Source organism: Phalangium opilio, unplaced genomic scaffold (genome assembly GCF_054372755.1).
Source record: "Phalangium opilio isolate 3A_F unplaced genomic scaffold, DU_Popi_V2 ptg000045l_1, whole genome shotgun sequence".
Taxonomy (NCBI): domain Eukaryota; kingdom Metazoa; phylum Arthropoda; class Arachnida; order Opiliones; family Phalangiidae; genus Phalangium; species Phalangium opilio.
In genome coordinates, this window is record NW_028324168.1 from 4415213 (window position 1) to 4433697 (window position 18485).

An 18485-nucleotide genomic window follows, 5' to 3' on the forward strand; every position below is an offset into this window, starting at 1 on the left:
AGAGTCATCTGACCCTTACACGTACCATCAAATCAGATTCACCAGCAATCCCTGTAAGAACCTCGTCGTATCTCGCCTTACGTTGACCCCCAACCCAATGACCAGGCAAACAGAAACCGTTTCTATCTAACGTGTTTGGGGAATCGTTGAATGAACGTAGCTAGAGAGGGGAGGGAACTGCGTATCCCCCGGGGTGCTTTGTAAAAGATGATACTGTACGACCGACCCCCCGATTGGGGGGAATCATGCAGAGGTATGAGATGGAAGGGTATGACGTTGCCATATATAGGAAAGAAATGACTCTATATAGGACACAGAAAGAGAGAGAGAGAGTTAACAGGCACGAGCACCTAGAAATTCACGTTTTCCGCCTTGCGGCCTTTAAATTTACAGTGTGGGAAGGGTCAACCTAATACATACATCTCGGACTAAAGGAGAATTTATACCATTTATAATGGAGGCCAGACTCCAAGGTACTTTTGCACTTTGTCCGCCAAGTAGCATAGCCTCCTGCAGTGTAAATGGTATCAACACTCCTACTCTGAACACTATGTATACTGATTATAATTAGATTATTAGTTCTATATACGGGAATTACGAGGTTACCGCCCCCTTTTCGGAGAGTTGTTCTGCCAAGGCTACAAAGCGCGTTCGACGACAGGCAATGTCAGCCACTAACTAAAGGCCGCCGACAGGTTATGGCAGCGCCCACAGAAAACCTCTCGTAAATCCCGTATAGGAAGGTGGCTTCCATCGCCCCTGCGTTATTTGCTTCTCATGGTGGGCAACCCTCAGTATCGAGATGTACAAAGCCTGGGGGTAGATCCATTCAGCGTGGGAAATAAGGCGGTGACACAGGGCAAATGACCAGTTTAAAAATTAAATCGGAGGGGGGGTCACTGGTCCACGGGACCACTAAGAAAATTCAAGGGTAACCAGAGTCCAGACATTATCTCAACTATTTTAATCATCCACTTCTTTAGTTTAGCAGACAGCGCGCCCTGGTCAATGGTCATGGACCAGTTTATTTATTCCAGGCCACGGGGGTCGCTGGCCCAATGTCCAGTTTAAAAAAAATCCTTATTTCCCACCCGGGATCCATTGCCATTCGTCTCTGCGCATGCACAATCATGATACAAAAAGTGTACATACAGCGCAGGCGCCATAAAGCGAGATGGAAGGAAAAGTTTTACCCCCGCGTCGAAATGGTCTATTGCGATTTTTGGAAAAAGTAGGAAGGAATTCATGTAGACTCGATCTCGTCCACGCTGCATTCCATTCCACCATCCCCATGCTCTCGAGCTTCCCTCGCAAGGCGGTTCTCGTGGAGTTTTCTCCTTATTTATTTGATAGGACGGGTTGGGGGAGGGTGAGAGGGTAGAGATAGAGGTCGGGAAGCGATTGAAAAATGATCACGTTTTGGAAAACGCGTCTAAGGATAAATTCCCTACCCTATTCCTCTATCAAATCAAAGTTCCTCGCGGTTCAGCAGCGCCGACGATAATCTCAATGAGTTTAGACTAAAACCTTCCAGAAAAGTCTACAGAAAACAAAATCAAAAGTAATAATAAATTTAGACCGCGATTTTTACTGAATAAACACAGTTATTTGTAGACAGAAAGGCTTGAATGAATTTTAGCCTCGTTTTAGCTTTAGCTTTTTTGGAGGGGGAAATCCCATTGGATATTTTTGAAGGAAATATCTGTAAATGTTTTTGTTTGTCATTAAGATATCCTAAAACCTTCCAGAAAAGTCTACAGATTTTGTATACATTTATAAATAAAATCTGAAGTAATAATAGAAAGAATTAAGGCATGAATGAATTTTAGGCTCATTATAGTTGTTACAGAAGGGCAGACTTTTCATCAGAAACACCCTGTATATTCAGGGGGATATGAGACGTAAAGTAAATTTTGTCTACAAAATACCATGACTCATGGATATAGAAATTATACCAATTATTTAATAACGGAAGGTCAATCAATCCCTTACACAATACGGAAGTCAATAACTTATGCAAGAATATTGAATTCTTTCTTTTTTTATTATTAGAACCAAGAAGTGATATATGGTTTACTAGGGAGAAGATATAAGATGCCTAAGTATTCGTGCTCCATAGTCTCAGTCCCCCCTTTCAAAATACAAGGGGGGACGTAAAAGGAGGCCGCCGGGGCTATTTCGCTACACTCTCCTCAGTCGGAAAATACGTAATTTTCGTCATTCGCTTCGCGCTGACTTGAGTTTTCAAGAACCAATGAGATGCTGGTTGTAATTTAGAGGCGGCGGGGATTAACTCCGGACCTACGTTTGGACTTGAGATAAAGCTAGAAATGTGGACGAATGAATTTATACCTTCTCCCTAATAAACTAGATATCACTTCTTGTTGGTTAGAACTAAGCTGGATCCGTTTAAACACGTCGATTATTGATGTATGCAATGTATATATCGTTCCAGTAAAGAAGAAGGTGCGTTTTCTAGGAACAGTACAATATTAACAGTTTATAACAAAAGGGTTCACGCCCATTTTCGCTTTGTTTAATGTGTATAAATATAGGTTTTCGTGTGTGTGTAACGTTCATGGCACTCCCATGTGTGTGTATATACACGTACCAACCCCATTGATACGGCTACAGTGTAATGTACAAGTCCCTTTCCTATATAGCTGACTTACAGTTAAAAACGATTTTTCATATTGTATTTGTTTAATCGAATTTGGGCTTTTATTTACTGACTGCATGCTTATCTATAGTTACTATTTAAACTCATTGACAGAATCATAACAAGAATCCTTAACGAAGTTTGCCAATCAATTAATTAGTTTTAAAACAAAGAGAGAGACAAAACCGTCACGCAACTCCGTTATTTCTATAAGTATGACCAGGGAGAGATTTAATTTTAGAAGTAGGAATGGAGAACAGAGTAAGTAATCTGGGCGCGCGTAAAGTCCCGGACCCCCTTCCATGGGACGGAGGGGAATGAAAGAAGAGGCGGGTCATAGCGACAGAGGTAAAAAGAAACCACGTATTTTTCGCCGTCCCTGTCAGCAACGTCATCAAAACGTAGTTTAAGTGAGCCAATAAGATAATTTAAAATTTTCGTTACGTGTTTGAGGGAGGGAGGGGCTCTATACTGCGCTATGAGTTGGACTGAAGTAAATACTAACCGTTCTCCATTCCTACTTCTAAAATTAAATCTATCCCTGGTATGACACTACTTATACTTCATAATGCTATAGAGATTTACTGGGAGCTAGTTCGAGAACGCCAAGCGAGAATTGATTGGCTACACTCGGTGGTTAATTTTGCAGGAATTCCATCTTCCTATTTAGTATGCATTACTAAGCTTTGACAGCGTCTCACCAGGCGTCTTCGCTTTACCTAGAATCTATGACCTACCTCCCTCACTTCATGACAAGCTCCAGTTTCTAAGTTACCAGTGACAAACTTATAATGTAACATATTTCATGAACTTATGATTAATCCTTCCGAACCAAAAATTGTCTTTCATTTTACTAAATCATAATTTAAAGAGAATCGCAACGAATTACCGCAAACTTAGACTAATTTAGCAGGCGTAATTGCACCTCGATTGCAGCTCGAAGTGATAGGCCTATATTTTGCAATGCAAGTGACGCAACGCGATCAATGTTTAAAATTATAGAGTAAAAGAGATACAAAAAGATACAAAAACCTGGATAATTTGGAAGGCTTTTTACACTATAGCTAAGAAAGCAGACGAAATTTAGTACGCGGCGCTTGTTTATTTTTTTTTACAGTCATTATCCAAAATAAAGCCAATATAATTCAAATCTAACGGTTTTTCAACGCCAATAATGGCGAGAAAAACGCTCAAAAACCATCAGAGTCATTTTTCATAATATATAACTTGGAAACCAAATCGTATAACTAATCGCTTATATGGAGTTTTCAGACCGATAATGGATGTATTTTTTCGATATCATTACGCAGAGAAATTGAGAAAATTGGGAGAATACCGTGTTATTATTAAAAACATAGAGTAATTGAGACCGAATTGTTCAGGTTAGGTTAGGTTAGGTTACGTTTAGACATCATTATTTTAGAGGAGTTGGAAACTTAACCACTGAATTTCGAAACGTTCGATAAATTTATTCGAGTTAAAGTGTAACTAACTGTAAGGGTTTTTAAAGTGTCCGACACCTCGTTTATAATTGATAGGATGTTTATAATTTTTCCGTTCATCAACACGTACTTTGCTTCTCGATAAATTCTGGGGTTTTTTAGTGTCAATTTTTACTTGTAAAATTAGGGTGTGTTTTTTAGCGTAGTTTGCCAGAAATTGATAACATTTTTTTTTCTTAATTCTTTCTAATCAGCAAAAAGTTAAGTGTACATGCTATCTCCAATTAACCCAACATCCCTTGAAGCGGGGGAAAATAATTTTGAAGCGGAATCTATGTAAATAATTGGTGAATTAAATCTTAAATCAATGGGAAATTTATGTTAAATTGCTCGTAATATATCGGGGTGAAGGATAATGTAACGGTATTAGTTTATCAAAATTTGGATAAAATACTAAAAAAATTCTTATCAACCTCTTAATGGCTCAATGAGTTTCCTATTTTAATTAGAATTAATTCAAGGTTTTTAATATTTAGATTAATATTAGCAAAGGTAAAAAATGCTGTTTAAAGTATATAGCTTTCTTTGAACTTTAACCCCTGGCCAAAAATTAAAAATTTGATAACAGTTTTAGGGGAATTCTGAATCAAGTTATAGGCTTAGGTTTTCAACTGTATTCGATTTAAAAAGTAGACTTAATTAATAATTACAGAGTTCCTATGCATAGGCTTAATGAGTTCTACCATTTTCAACTATAAAATCAAATTAGACTTAAAAAGTTCAGAAAAAACTGGCAGTTTCACGTGAATTCTGAACGCAGTTAGGCTTAAGTATTAAGCTGTTTGAAAAATAGGCATAATCATTACCGATATCCTAAATAGGCTTTCAAGTATAAAATCAAATTAGGCTTAAAAGCTTAAGCAAAAACACTTCCACGTGAATTCTGAACCCCAGCCATTTAGGCTTAGGTATTAAGCTGTTTGAAAAATAGGCTTAGCGTAAGTTCTTCTTACTATCTTTTCCAGGTAAAATAAAACTGGGAATTAATCTTTGAAAGAATGTAAAACTAAAATTGGGAAAGGTACGCTACGACCACAGTTGCATGCGTACATTTTTAAATGCCTTTGAAGGTTTTGTTTTAGACCTATAAACCCGAGCTAATTACTGATTATATGAAGTTATCGATATTAAATTGAAAGTTAAGGGAACGGAGGGGAGGGAGGGGAAAAACATCTACGTGGCTTTGGAATTTTCCATGTTTGATAAGAGATTTGTATTGGTGGGTGCATTTTTTTTTAATGGAAGGAACTTTAGCTCGATTGATAAAATGAAAGAGGAATTAAGGCCAGGGTATAATAACAATCACTCCGAGCCCGAATACGTCAAACAGTTATCTAATTGGAGAATTACAATCAGAAAGCGGAATTCTTTTCACTAGAAAGGCACAAAAATCACAAGTTTTATATTGACATAAATGTCAAGACACTCTAAAAATGAAGGCGGAGCTTTAAAAAGTTGATAATAAACCCTTAACTAACTTATAATTAACTATTATTAACCGTGGAAGGTGGAGTTCATAATAAACCCTCTAACTAACTTATAATTAACCATTATTAACCGTATCATCACGTCATCTCCATCATATAACCTAACATAAACCTATCCAATTACAAATTACCTATTTTTAAAATTATTTATACACTAAACAATGCGGAAACTCTATAATTCTAAACAACCTTAATGTTTAAATATATAAATAAATAAATAAATGATGACATAGTGTACAATAATTAAACAAAACACCCTGTTAAAAACAATAAAAACTACCTTTAAAAAACATCATCAAAACAATACTAATTACCGCCACTAACTTTCTAAATTACCTACTCATAAAAGTAGGCTTAACTGGGGTGAGATAGAAAATAAGGGCTTGTGATTGGTTGAATCCCTGAAATTTCCGTTGCGCGTGATGTTTACATCGTTCCCGCCAAAAATCTACTACGTATTATTATTATTAAATGAGAGCGCGTGATATTTTTCGCGCCATTCATCAGAGCTACTGGGAAATATAATACACGGTCATTATTACCTTACATTAAAACGAAGCTTTAATTCCTTTACTTTATCTCCTTTCTCTTATAGCCAAGTGAGATTGTCTCTCGTCTTACTACGTCGCGGATGAGTTTTCTGGACAACCGCCAGGGGGTCGTCCGTTAATTGCTTCTGCTAAATTTTGATGTTTTGATTCTCGATGTGGCTTCGTGATGAAAGACCTTCAAAATGTTTCACTATTTTACTATTAAGATAGGGCAATAACGTCATGTTTTTATCATGAGATAATAAAGAATATCTTAACAGGTCGTCATTAAGGCGCTGGACATATTCATTTCCGCGGAAAAACATTGAGTTTGTTTTTATATACCAAAGAATTTTGTTATAAAGTTCCGATTGTATTTCAAAGGTGAAATATTAAATTATAGGGTTTCATTTATATTATTTTAGGAAACGTTTAAAGCAGTAATGGCATACTGGGTATTTCTCTATGGATTGTGATGAAGGAAAAAAGCGGTAAAAGTGCCGTTACTCTATTATTAAGGTTAAGGAACCGTAACGTGGATAGCTACGTCAGAGTTGTTATGATTAAATTACAATGGCGGTAGGAAATAGTTTGTCTAGGTCATTTTATAACAGTGTTTACTTACTTTCTCGGGGTATTTAAATTACAGTTCAGTTCGGATTAGTTCCTAGAGTGTACTGAACTAATCAATTTGTTAGGCCTAAAGCTAAATTAATTACATAATGTCTTACGTATTCAGTGTAAAGGATGTATTTAGTGGAAGTTCCTAAGCCTAACATTCGTTTTTTGCGATTCACGGTATTTCACTCACGCTTATGCATCCTGCATTTTAAAGAAACGTCAATTTTAGGCTTAACTGACCTATTTTAAGTAGGATTTAAAAATAAATTATCATCATCGAATTTAGTAACTTAGTAACAATGGAAATTGATTGCGCGCCTTTTTTCAAGATAAATCTGCATTCCAATTTTTACGAAAGAATTCCAGTAAAAAAAAAGAAATTGCGCATTTTTTTTATTTGGCGCGAAAACTGGGAAGCGCCACCGCCGCACCATTCCATCATGGCAGTTATAGGAGAGTGTCACGCGCCAATTTTAACCCTTGGCTAGTGCACGTGCTACACTGTTTTTGTTTTAAAAAGCGAAAGTGTTACATGGGAGCGAAACTAGAATTTTTTTTGCCTCCAATTTTTTGAAAAGAGAGAGGGAAAGTTAAAAATCCAAGGACAACTACGTCTTTAAAAGAAAACCGGGATTTAAAAAAAAATTGGGAGAAAAAAATATTGTTTTAAAATTTGAACTAGAAATATATATACGTACGAGACGGCCTAGTTTCGTTTATTTTAAAGAAGCTACGTTAAAAGCTCCCGTTTAGTTTTAACTTTAAATCAGTTACTTTAAAATAAAGAAAGGTAAAACAACCTATTTGCCTTTTTTAAAAAGTGAAGTTGTTTTCGAGAAATTTTTAAAAATTGGTAAAATTTTAAATTTAAAATTCAATATTTAGCTACTTACCTCTCAATGCTTCATGTTCACAGTGTTACAATCGTTTACCTTGCAGCTGGGAATTAAAACTAAATTACAATAAATATAATTAACATATTTGATAATGATATTAAAAAAAATTGAAATCTAAAATAAATAAAAATTAATATCATAAAAAAACTAAAATCAAATCAAAAATTACCATTTTCCAATTCAATTAAGTTAATTAGGCCCATACTTTACGAAAGCAAAATAGACATAGAAAAATGTGTAGGTCAAATTGAAGCTAAGTAACAACATCCATAACTCAATATATAGTATTTATCCACGACCCAAAATAGAGCCTACAGCAACAAAGACAGAGAGAGAGAGAGGAAGATAGCAGCAGACTTATTTAAATCAATGACAAAACACTAAAAAAGATATATGGTGTTTCCACTTTCTTCCTCATGGTAACACTGTCTCCTTCGACGGAGCGACGAAAAAGGGTAGCAACAAAAAAACAATTAAAGTCAACAAATATCGCCTGGAATCGAGTGGTGACACTTTCTCCGCTTAATAATACTAAAGCTACGTTGAATTAAACAGAGGCTGCTGATTCCACAATATTAACCCGATGATGTATACGATTCCATTAAGTACTTATAGAGAAACCATGGCTGCCCTCTTAAGTTCTTCCCCCTGGCGACAACCATGAGGCAACACCAGACGGAGCTAACCCGAGGTCACTACACGCTGAGGGAGCTAGGCTAGCCAACTCGCACTGCCTTCCTCTAGCGGTGTTTTCTGGCGCCAGGTAAATAACCCAAGAAGGTGATTGTGATCTTCCCAGCCCCTGTGGTGTTTGCTTCTCATATGGAATTAATGGACTGGTCTATAGTGACCAAATTTTAAGACAGAGTTATTTGTTCTAAACGAGTCCCAAGAGATCAAAAACTTAACTAGGGCAAGTCTAAAAACCTTAAATTAAATTTTAACTTATAAGCAAATATTTAACCTAATGGCACACACCCATTACAGGGTTTGGTTTTTTCCCATTACTCCTAAAATATCTACTTTTGATATTACAACCGGTTGTTCACGTGGTCAATATCTACTGTATAGTTTGGCTTCGTATAAGATTTTTAAAAGGGAAGCCTTGGTTGGTTTGACACTGGTTGTTGTAAAAGTTATGTGACCGAACATGGCCTTGGAATGTTTTCCAATATAAACTCTATAAGCACTAAGCCTAAACGACTCAGAGAGAGTGAGATTCACTCCGTTTCTCGAGTCTAATTTAAAGCGGTGTTTAAAGGCGGGAATGGGATACAGTCGGTTTTTCAACTCTAAACAATTTAGGCTTAGCACTGGAATGATCTTAAAGTGTAAATTTAAGAAGCTTGTTAGCGCGTTTTGGACCAAGTTGATCCTTTGACTCTTTTTTTTTTCTTGGCATACTTTTTTAAAAGAGATAGATAGAGAAAGTTTAAAAGCGAAATTCCGGACGTGATGGAACTCCTTTCAATAGACTGCATGTAGCAGCACCTTCGGTTTAAAATTGGTAACCCAAATATTGGTTAAATTGGAATTTTAACGATTATTACGTCATCGTTTCGATACATTAGAGTTAACGGGGTTTTTTTTATAACAATTCAGCCTTGAATTAATATTATTAACAATAACCTAACGTGACCTTATTTATTTTAACTTTAAATAATATAAAAATAAGCCTAATTTTCAAAAGACCTAACTTGACTTATTTTATCTTAAATTTAAATACCCTAAATTACTTCAACGAAATTGGTCAATTAATTCAATATATCTAGGCCTAATTATTCTTCAAAAATCGGTAAACCTTATTTTTAAAATAGGCCTGACTATAAAATTAAATGACTAAGTTTAAGATTTGAGAATTTTATTCTGTTCCCACGTATAATTTAAGCGGTGTGGGACATGCTATTATAGACTCAGAATACTCAAAAAATCTTTATAAACATGAAGCTATTGCTTCAAAAGTTGCAACCCCAAAATTTCCCGCCAAAATACCCGGGAGTCTAAAAAAATCCCTTAGGGTGTTTTAAAACATCTCATTAATAAAAATTAATCAATATTGACACGATTGGGGATGGGGTTATACTATATATATATATATATATATATATATATATATATATATATATATAGTATAACCCCATCCCCAAATATATATATATATATATTTCTAATCAGAAAAATAAGTATCATTATTACTAGGAAATATAATCAAAAGTAATAAGAAATATAAAAAAATATTAAAATTATTATTTTTTTTATTGGCGCCAAATATCTCGTGCATTGCCGGAGAAACACCCACTCAAAAATCCTCTTCTGGAGAGAATCGCACGCTTTGGAGCGCGTGCATTGGTTTTTTAGCGCGCCAAAAGACTTTCATCCTACGCCACGCGCCTTCTACAGTGTTGTTACAATATATAGGATAAGACCATGGTTTTATCCGCGTGCTCTGGTCGTCCGGAATTCGCGCCAAATTTCTTTTTTTCCCGCCTGATTTTCATTTTACTCTATATCGTAGATTTTTATCCCCAAGGAAAGGGCATTGAAGTGTATTTCTTTTTTTATTTATTATTAAAAAATGTTGACAGAACCATATTATATACAAAAAAAGTTATATCCAATCAAAAAACCATCCTTATACATTAAAGTCAGTATGAGGTCTTATCTAAGAGAGCTATCGCTCTCGTAGAATATTTTTTTTTCTTTTGACGGATTTTGACCGCCAAACGTCAATATTAGTTATTGAAGTCAAAATTGAGTGTTTTCTAATTTTAGAAACTTAGTGTATACAGAACTCTCGAAGCGAATGATGGTGCTGTTTATATTTAGTTTTTTGGCCCGAAGTTTGTTGGAAGAGAGAAAAAAACTTCGTTTTATTGAGTACACCTTTTTCAATGCGAGGTTGACGCCTTCGAGTTTAGTTAAGCCTAATTTTCACCCTCTTTTAACAGAACCTAAGCCTAATTACACCCTAATAGAGTTAGCAATTTCCCCTTGAATCTGGGCCCTATTCACCTAGCAATTTCCCCTTGAATCTGGGCCCTATTCACCTAGCAATTTCCCCTTGAATCTGGGCCCTATTCACCTAGCAATTTCCCCTTGAACCTAGGTTTAATTCAACTAGAATAGCCCTAGCAATTTCCGCTTGAATCTAAGCCTAATTAAACTAGACTAACCCTAGCAATTTCCCCTTGAATCTAAGCCTAATTAAACTAGAATAGCCCTAGCAATTTCCCCTTGAATCTAAGCCTAATTCATCTAGAATAGCCCTAGCAACTTCCCCTTGAATTTAAGCCTAATTCATCTAGAATAGCCCTAGCAACTTCCCTTGAATCTAGGCCTACCCTATTAGGCTTAACAACTTTACCCCGAATCTAGTCATAAAAGCATGAGGCAGAATTTCTTCTATATTTGGAAAATATCTCTTGGTAGCGAGAGCGAAAACTGGCTCTGTCAGATATGTTTGGCGAAAAAGCGGGTTTTCTCGATCCAACCAGTTTCAATCTAATGTAGGGCACAATGTTGACGGATCTAATAATTGAAGTAGCGGTATAATACACACACACTACACTCTCTCCTTCACCCCTGCTGCTGCTGTTGCTCCTGCCTTCTTGAAAGTGAAAGTACTTCTTTTTGCCACATTTTTTTTTCTTTTTCATTTCACCCGAGATAAAGTGAAAGTAAGAGAACTCTAGAATCGTCGCGCCCTGTGGCCACAAATTTAAGGTCAAGGGAGATTAGTTTTATTCCCTTTCTCTCTCTCTCATTTTCCACTTTGGGCTGTTGAATATAAACTTCAACAGTGTTTGATGCACGGAAAGTACGTTTTTCTCAACTATTACTAACTATTATACCAAAAGGAGAGAGAGAGGAGAGGGGTTTTTTTTAAAAAAAGGCTTAGACGCAGTTTTAAAAAATGGGACGGTGAAATCATGGAACCACTATAATCAATCAAAAGTTCAACGAAATAAGGCTTAAGAGAATTGAACTCATAGATTGCCATGAAACATACTTAATACGTCACACCATTCCCATAAGTCTAAGAGCCTTCCATCTCGTTTCTTCTTGGCGCCTGCGCTGTAGACGTTTTGGTTCCTGAAAGTGCGCCAAGAAGGCAATGGATCAACCCCCTTGTATGTCCCCATACTGAGGGTTGTCTAAGTCCTTGGACCTATTGTGATGAGGGAACTTGCAATGCGACGGAGGTTAAGAACGTCCCCCCTTTCCCTCAAAATGGCGGACAACTTTAAGGCTATCGTGGAAAAAGTCTCCTGATTCGATAAAGAACCAATTTGAGCATGATTTATGCACGAAACAAATCGCGCTGATCATCAAGTTAGGCTTAGCATAACTTCCCAAGTTCCATTGGACCATTTCCACGCTCACCATTTCACTTTCACTAAGTGTTCAACTGTCCTAAAAGTTAAAAACTTCGGGGTTTTTTTTCTAGGCAACTCGAGAAAGTAGGTCCCTGTGACTTCTTTATCGATATACGCGACCTCTACGGGTGGGTTCTCATTGATCACGTGCTCTTAACGTCGGATACAAGCTAGTTTTAAACAAAAAAATATAATCAAACATTCTCTTGGAAGGGTGCCAAGTCGGCCAACACCAACTATACCAAGAAGCTATAGCTATAGCTATCCCCGAAAATTTTCCTCTAAGGCTTGTCAACCTTCTAATAGGTTATGTTATAGCTGATAAATATATATATATTTCTTTTGGTGACACGGGTCATAGAAGACCTAGATGGGCCTCTTATTATTAGTTAGCTCTTCCTACGTATTTTACACTTACAGATCTAGTGTTTAATAGATACTTCAACAACGTAGACCTCATTAGGGCTATAGTGATTAATATTTTAAAAATTAGCGATAACTTTAAATTAGGTTAATAGTTTTTTATCGTCAACCGCGCGAAGAGGCGCGTGACGTGATCGTGATCTTGCGTGAGATAACACGTGCGATATCACGTGGTCATATACCGTACCGTTTAAATTTGCATATCTGTATGGTCTTATAAGCCGTTCCAATCGCAAAGAACAAATTGTTTTAAGATTAAAATAGGCCAAAATAGACCTAATTCTTACTACACCTATTAAAAAAAAACCAGCAACTAATCAATCATATTATGAAATTAATATAATAAAAAGTAAATCAATATTTGAGCAAATATTTTGATATTCTAACTTTATAATAATAAATATTAAAGAGAACTAAACCAATAAAAATCAATCAAGTCTCTTGGATATCGACACCTACAAATGCAAAAGAAGTCTTGGGAATGTCACGTCCTTTCTTAACCCTTTGAATACACCGTACCGTAAAAAGTGCCTACTACACGGAAGTCACGTAAGCCTTCGTTTCTAATTAAAAATTCACAAATGGACCCCATACTAAGACCATAAAGACCGAAGACTTTTCTGTTCTGACATATCTCATTAACGCTTTATACTAATTATTCGTACAACATTATTTAAATATAAAGTCGTAAAACTTTATGAACAATCCCCATTAATTCAACAGGCGGTTTTCGTTTTTCTATCTAGCCTTCGGAATAAATAATAATAAAAAAATAAAATAGATGTCAATATCCGATGGCTTTCAATTCACGTGCGCTGGACTCCGGAATGACCCACATATACGGTCAAATTCAATCGCAGTTTGCTTAATGTGTTAGTTATGGAGTAACGTGTTAAGTAGAGAGTAATGGCAGCTACCTACCTTTGACTGTATTACACTGTATGAATAATTAACACGAAGTGCCACTATTTAAGTTGCAAGTGGAGTATCGATTTAGCGCGTGAATTATTTTTTATCTAACAAATTCAACGTAGTTTCAACCCTTTCGTTCGTTTCTATTTATTTAAACTTTGTATAAATTAACTCATTTAAAAAGGTTAAAATAATTCTAAGAATTTACCATGAACCAAAGCCACAGTGTATGTATTTTAAATTCAATTGAAAATTATATCTACCCCCGCCTTTCACTCTAGAACAAATTTATCTTGAAATTTTTCCAAACAATCGTATCATGTCATTACAATCAACTTAACCCTCCCCTCTGAATCAAATATAAATAAAAAACAAAAGGGTTTATATTGTAGTAAAATAAATCTTAAATAAATAATGGTATTATTTTTCCAATACCACCTCTATCTTTTACCAAAAGTTCTCATTCAAATTATTTTTAAATTATACGGTAAATGATATTTAAATTACAGACAACAGCAAAAACAAAGAGAAGATAATTCTCAAATCGATCTACAGGATATAAAATGGCGAAGAGAGTAATTGAAATACAATTTGTGTCACCCACCGGTCACGTGTGACATTCTAACGATTGTTAAATGGCGCGAAATTGCCAGGTTTTTTTTTTTGTTTTTTAAAAAAAGGCTTAACGTTTCACAAAGCGCGAGAAAATTCCCCTTTTTCAAAAAAGGCTTAATGTTTCTCGCAACACGTTACATTGTTAAAGGGCGCGAAAATTCAAAGTTTTAAAACAAGGCTTAAGGAATATTTTAATTAATTTAATAAGATAATGTACATTGCCTTATTGTCGAAGGAAAAATGGAGAACGCCATAAAACCCGAGAACAAATGAATAACCATTGTAGGAAAATAAACCAAATTCTCTATCAAGAAGCGATATCTAGTTTACTAGGGAGAAGGGATAAAAATTGGCCACATTTCTAGCTTAACCTCCAGTCCAAACGTAGGTCCGGAGTTAATCCCCGCCGCCTCTAAACTACAACCAGCATCTCATTGGTTCTTGAAAACTCACGTCAGCGCGACGCGAATGACGAAAATTACTTGTATTTTCCGACTGAGGAGAGGCGAAATAGCCCGGCCTCCTTTTACGTCCCCCCTTGTATTTTGAAAGGGGGACTGGGACTATGGCATACTTAGGCATCTTATACCAAGGAATATGGAGATAGGGAAGTTTGGTCAGTATAGGAATCTCTCTTCACGAAATGTAGCAGGTCACATGACTTATATTCGGCGTTAGTTTGAACTGCGCAGGAAACCGGTAGTGCCGCTTATCCTCAGCCCGATGCGCGAGAAAGGTGCGGCGCATGCGCACATGCACATCCACGCCGAAAACGGGATTTTTGGGCGACCGGAGTTATAGCGTTACACGAAACTTCCCTATCTCCATGTTCCTTGCTTATACCTTCTCCCTAATAAACTAGATATCGCTTCTTGTCTCTATCTTTGAAAGTTCCTAAGTCGTACGTGGGTTCTTGATACGAACCGATATATATATATCAATTCTGGTGTAGTATTTCGATCGGTTTTAGATTGGTATAGATAGCGCAATTCAGCACAAACACACAGACGCAGACAATAAAACAATTAATCGCGATGATTTGTATGGAGCTAGGGATGTGGTATATAAGATTAACCTAACCTTTCGTCCGCTATATCTCAGATCCAATCGGATCCAATGTATAAGCCTGGAGGAATCCAGCCGTGATTTGATCCCGATCCTCCCCAAAAAGATGGAGATAAGTAAGGGCCACCAAGATTCAAATGATGTTATATCAGAAGATAATAAATATTAGAAGTATTCAAATGATAGTCAGGCCCAGGGGTTTAACGAAGTTCATAAACGTCAGCTATGGATAATGTCTCCCTCTATGCTTTACCTAACCTAAATATGTGTTTATACAAAAGGGGATGTATACCAGACGTTAAGCATCACGTGACGTCCCTCTTCGGAATCACGACGACGCGTGACGTATGCAGTGACGTTTCGGGAACATTCAAACAAGATGATCAAGCCACAACTATTACTTTTGCAACTATTGCCGTTAACCATTCCTGGACCATTGAATTTTAATAACTAGCTAATAGATGGCAGCACGTGGCGACTATTGCCGTTAAACATCAACTAGACCCTTAACCTTTAATAACTAGCCAATAGATGGCAGCATGTGTAACTAATCCTCCTTTACGTCACCTTCTTTCGCCTAGCTTTAAACGATGCTTAAATTAAATTTAGAATGACCTTGATATACTAGAAACCGTGCTCTATCCGCGTGCGCTTTGTCAATTTACAATATCCACCACTTCAATCATTACTTCGCCGTTAATTTATTTCTATTTATAAGGATATCGAAATACAATGCTTTCATATCTTATAGAGGTAGGACAGAGAATGATACGATTGGTGCGGGGGCGTCGTATATAGAGGGGGACAACCCGTGGAGGGTGAAAGTGGTTCGACCTTTGAAAAATTAATCCCATCTTCTTCCCCTCGTATTATTCTTATTCCCCAGGTACCAATGTTTTTCCATTATTTATTGCAGACCTCATTCTTTTTTTCTTTTTGAGCTCCTATAGCTAGGGTATATTCATTTACTTGACTTTTGTATCGACTGATTAAAATTGCTCTATTTCTTAATATCTCAATTAAAATAACACTTTTGGGTAATATGTGTTTACATATTCGTATTGGGCTAAACAATAGCGACAAAATGAGACAAATCGCGTCAAAATCGGACGACAATTAAGAAAGTTACGGAATTTTGAAACATTTTGTATGCATTTTTGAAAATTGCTCATTTCAAATAATTCTAATATTTCAAAAATGCAGCTTTCTTAGTTACCGTCCGATTTGGACGCAATTTGTCTTATTTTGAAGATAATTTTAAGGTCTATTCAAATCTATAATAAATTTAAACAGATCATTTCAAGATCTAAAACGAATTTAAATAAATTAATATTTTAGAAACGCCTATTTTTTAATTTTCATATTCTACAAATTTCCGATATAGTTTTGAGGGTTGGGGGTTTTCGGGCACGTGATACTGGTGGTCGTAATCATTGACGTCAATATGATTGGGACGATGACCGTATTAAAAAGAGATTAAGGAGGAGGAGAAGCAGGGGAAAGAGAAAGTGATGGAAGAAATCATCCCAGATAGAAAGAACAACGTTTCACCCACTACTCCGCGGGGGATCAACATCATACAGTTGGTTGCATTTTCTTCTAAACCCAAAATGAAGAAGTCACTTTAAATTCTCTGTCTTGTCATCTCGATTTAGCGACGGAGCAGAAAAGTAAAACCGGATAAATCTAGAATACCTTTTTTTTGACTCGAAAAAAGGGTTAAATCACGTGACGTTTCCGTTAATACGTCACAAAAGAGGCACCAGTATTGGTATCGTTCCTTTCAACCGAATTCCCAATGGACCGAAATCCCATTCGACAGAATATCCCGCAATGATTTTAGATTTCCAGCCCAATGGCTATATTCCCGATGGACCGAAATCCCAATCGTCCGAATATGCCCCTAAAAAATACATGAATATAACTTGAAACACTGTAGCCATCAGCGATTCGGTGGTGTAGTGGATACGATGTTGGACTGCGAAGCGATAGGTTGTTGGTTCGAATCTCCGAAAGGCATGTTGATAATGTTAAAAGTAAATGTTTCGTGATACTAATTAAAACGCTCACTTTCATTCCTTTCAAGGCAAGAGATATATAGAATTAATAAACAAATTGTGCTTAAAATGACGTACAGTCTTAATGTCTTTAAATTTTAAATTAAAATTTTAATATTTTGGTTTCGGGTGGGTTAGGTTAGGTTAGGTTAGGTTAGCCTAGGTTAGGTTAGCTTAGGTTAGTTTAGGTTTGGTTTGGTTTGGTTCCAATAATTCGTTGACATCTTTTCCAAAATATTCTCCCTTTAAATAGCTACCACCTTTTCCAAAATATTCTCCTATTAATTAGCTGCCACCTTTTTCAAAATATTCTCCTATTAATTAGCTGCAACCTTTTCCAAAACATTCTCCTACTAATTAGCTACCACATTTTCCAAAATATTCTCCTTTTAACTAGCTACCACCTTTTCCAAAATATTCTCCTTTTAATTAGCTACCACCTTTTCCAAAACATTCTCCTATTAATTAGATGCCACCTTTTCCAAAATATTCTCCTATTAATTAGCTGCAACCTTTTCCAAAACATTCTCCTACTAATTAGCTGCCACATTTTCCAAAATATTCTCCTTTTAATTAGCTACCACCTTTTCTAAAATATTCTCCTATTAATTAGCTGCCACCTTTTCCAAAAGATTTTCCTATTAATTAGCTGCCACCTTTTCCAAAATATTCTGCTATTAATTATCTGACATCTTTTCCAAAATATTTCTATTATTGCTAATAAATTATTCGTGTTAAGAGGCGGGCTTTTAATACTCATAAAAATAATCTTTTTACCTCCAAACAAGGTTGGGTTGGGTTACGTTAGGTTAGGTTACGTTTGGTTAGGTTAGGTTAGGCTAGGGTAGGTGAGGTTCGCCGTAATTAAAACGTAGTTAAAATAAGTGCAGTAATACATTTTCAACTCACATTTATTTTAACAATAATAAGTTGTGAAATTAAAAATATATTTAATGCAAAACCACACAGTATGTCTTCTTCCAGTTCAATAGAATTTCGGTCCAATGGGACTGTAATAAAATCGCACCTTTGGCTACGTTCGGTCGAATGGGACCCCAAAAAAAAACCCCTTCTGTCGAATGGGAATTCGGTTCAATGGGACCAAAGCCCAGTATTAGCGAAAATAATTTAACAATCCAACAAGGAGGTTTTTCTGATAAGTCTGCCATAAATTAGAAACCGCCCATCAATAAAATAAATAAATAATATTCAAAATTAATTTCCCAAAATATCTATCTTTCAAGATATCTAAATATTTCAAAATTTAAAACGTTCCATGAAACCATACTGATAAAAATTTGCATTTTCTTGAATTATTATATTAAAAAGCGGATGGTTCGTG

At 36.0% G+C, this 18485-nt stretch overlaps 1 long non-coding RNA gene across 2 annotated transcripts in view; it reads right to left on the reverse strand.

The window, feature by feature from the left end:
* Positions 1-18485, reverse strand: part of LOC149676904 (uncharacterized) — a 117978-nt gene that overhangs the window by 26427 nt on the left and 73066 nt on the right. The window contains exon 2 of one of the 2 annotated variants that reach the window (XR_016366544.1): positions 7693-7751. The exons of the other annotated variant lie outside the window; for it this stretch is intronic. This is a non-coding gene — a long non-coding RNA (uncharacterized LOC149676904). The remainder of the gene's footprint in view (positions 1-7692; positions 7752-18485) is intronic. 2 annotated transcript variants of the gene reach the window in all.